This window comes from Hordeum vulgare, chromosome 5H, assembly GCF_904849725.1.
Source record: "Hordeum vulgare subsp. vulgare chromosome 5H, MorexV3_pseudomolecules_assembly, whole genome shotgun sequence".
In the NCBI taxonomy this organism is placed as follows: Eukaryota; Viridiplantae; Streptophyta; class Magnoliopsida; order Poales; family Poaceae; genus Hordeum; species Hordeum vulgare.
This window is the reverse complement of record NC_058522.1, coordinates 456,678,482-456,681,906: the sequence shown is the minus strand read 5'-3', so window position 1 is coordinate 456,681,906 and position 3,425 is coordinate 456,678,482.

The following is a 3,425-nucleotide window of genomic DNA, read 5'->3' as shown; positions in this document are numbered from 1 at the left end:
GAGACCTAGATGTCATTTGCTTATGTGATTTGCTTGTGATCTTGCTGAAACTCTGGATATGAGTTGGACATAGTTGCAACAACAAGATCAAACAGAGTTCGTCAAAGTTTTTCTTTTGTCTCTTTTAGTTTGTCAACTGAATTGCTTGAGGACAAGCAAGGCTTTAAGCTTGGGGGAGTTGATACGTCTCAGTCATATCTACTTTTCCGAACTCTTTTGCCCTTGTTTTGGACTCTAATTTGCATGATTTGAATGGAACTAACCCGGACTAACGTTGTTTTCAGCAGAATTGCCATGGTGTTGTTTTTGTGTAGAAATAAAAGTTCTCGGAATGTCCTGAAAATTTACAGAGATTTTTTCTGGAATAAAAGAAAAATACATGCGCAAAGATCCACCAGAGGGGGCATGCGAGTGGGCCACAAGCTCCTGGGCCGCGGCCACCCCCTAGGTTGCGCCGTGAGGGCTTGTGGGGCCCACGTGGCACCACCGCCCCCAAACTCAGCTCTATATCTTCCGTCTCGCTCGGGAAAAAAATCAGAGAGAAGGTTTCATCGCGTTTTACGATACGGAGGCGCCGCCACCTCCTGTTCTTCATGTGGAAGGCAGATCTGGAGTCCGTTCGGGGCTCCGGAGAGGGGAAATCTTCGCCATCGTCATCATCAACCTTCCTCCATCGACAATTCGATGATGCTCTTCATCATTTGTGAGTAATCTCATCGTAGGCTTGGTGGACGGTGATGAGTTGGATGAGATCTATCATGTAATCGAGTTAGTTTTGACGGGGATTGTTCCCTAGTATCCACTATGTTCTAGATTGATGTTGCTACTACTTGGCTATGCTTAATGCTTGTCACTAGGGCCCGAGTGCCATGATTTCAGATCTAAACCTATTATGTTGTCGCCAATATATGTGTGTTTTAGATCCTATCTTGCAAGTTCTAGTCACCTACTATGTGTTATGACCCGGCAACCCCGGAGTGATAATAGCCGGAACCACCGTGCACCTGCACGGGCTAGCAACTAATAAACATAAAATAAGTATGGATAATCCAAATTTAATTCATAACCAAGATCACATTACTTTTAGTCTATAAAATATCACGTTACCTTTTCCATCCTTATCACATGCTTGATTGGGGACTAAATGGGTCGTCATTTATGCGTATACGTACGTGTGAAATCTCGTTTTCATATTATTTCTATTAGTTTTATGGGAATATTTATATATTTCCTTGTGTGACAACTCTATTTTTCAATAATGAAATCACTTCAACTGAAAAAAATACATAATCACTTTGGTGAAAAATAAATGACTTTTCCATTTCTGTTGTATATTTGAATGGAGGTTATTATTGTTTCATCATATACCACGGTCCATCAAAATTGAATGCCCGTAAATGATATACTGAATCCCGTTCTCTATAGTCATATTTATATTCATTGTGCACATGCAATTCAGCGAGTTTGAAAGCATTAGCAGAACTATAAATTATTCATAAATAATTGAGATGAGTTGTTGCACTGTTTTAAAGGAAAAAAGAAGTACACATAAACTAAGACATGTATCTCTATCAACAAAAAAATATAATGCACGAATCAGACCATTTCTAGAAGACTAACACTTATTGTATCATATACCAGAGCTTCCACTTTTGTCTAGTGATACTCTCTCATGCTTGACATGTATCCTAAATATATGTCATGCCGTAAAAGGTATATGATAATAGGTATTTCGCTAGTATTTACAATATGTTATGGACAACATACTGCTACCTTGGTGATTAATCCAAAATAAAATAAAAAAGCTTAGTGACACCAAAGGTACAGTTACAAAACTGGCTCCACCTGATCTATAACCATTGATATATCTTACCTGCACAACACATGTAAATTTCCATGAAATGCCTTGCGGAACTTTTCTTTGGTAAGAAAATATTGGAAATAGTTTCTATTTGTTGAATCTGCAAGATAACTGCTTGGAAATAATTGTTGGTTACTTTCAAATATAAATCTAAATGAGAATAATGCAGTCGAAATGTCTTCCTTCATATTATGTTGTTGGTATGTGGAAATAGCAATAATAAAATAAAGGATAGTGTCTTTCAACTCATGAAAGAGAACAATTATTGGAACATTTAAAAAAATAGGTGAAACATTATCAATCCTTTTCATTAATTATCATTTTATTCTGTGTTTTGATTAGCCATGGGGAAAAACTACCAATGGGGTAACACGGTTGATGGATATACATAAAATATATAATGATAGCTTAAAAACTATCAAACATTTTTGCCAATGAAGACTTATGCCCTTGAAAATGAATTAATAAGAATAAATCAATGTTGATGGAAAATATGAATTGCTAGATTCATGTTGGAACAATTGTTCTTAGTTCAGCTCTAGTTTTACCTAAAAATGGTGTAAATTAGTAATACATGATTTTGAAATGAATAGTTAATTAAGTAGAATTTGTTTGATTCGAGTCATTATTATTGATGAATTTGATGTGACTCCTTATTTTTGATATCAGATCCATGAAAATAATCATTAAACCGACCATATGAAGATTTTACCACATCGGATTTAGCCTGAAGTGTGCAAGAGATGGCAGTGCATAAAAATAAATTCGTGTAAGAAAGAAGAGGATGGTATATACTGACATCATGTTCAACTGAACCTTGTAGAATTCATTTCACCCTTTGGGTTTTTTGAATATAAAAACATATTTTATATTAGTCCAACAAAATTGTTCATTTGGCAGGAAATAGAGACACATTGTTTTTCATGTGGACAAATGAAATCAATAAAGTACATATTTATTTTTTTATAAAAACTAAAGTTGTCATCTATTATGGAACAAAATGATTAACGACCGTAAGGATATTTAGCTCTATCCCATGTTCACCCGAAGGATGTACGTAGGCTAAATCTGAGTGTGCAATAATATGTGAGGACAGACAATCGTTGTACTTAAGCTAAGCTTCCACCGAGCCTATTGATCTATAGTAATACTCTCAAAGATAGTGTTTCCTACCGAAGAATATGATTTTTTTTGTTATGTGCAAATGTTTATCAAAAACATTCTTTTACAATTATCTGTTGCTTACATCTCTGAAGTCAATTTTATTATAATTTAGCCTCTAGATCATGTAATGTGAGAAGTAGATGCAAGATGACGTACATGTAGAAATAGATTAGCAAAAATATTTTGTACACTCACCTTGAACATTTGGAATAGATCTACAATTAACTCAGCTCCGCCATTAATACGACCATGAGTATTAAGACCATAATAACCTTCAAAGTTAACTACAGTAGTCCAGGGATCTACCTCTTTCTTTTCACGCAATACCAGAAGTGAGTAATTTCGACTCTGCAATTCAACTTATGAAGGGATTAATTAAGGCTGACATACCTTTGAAAAC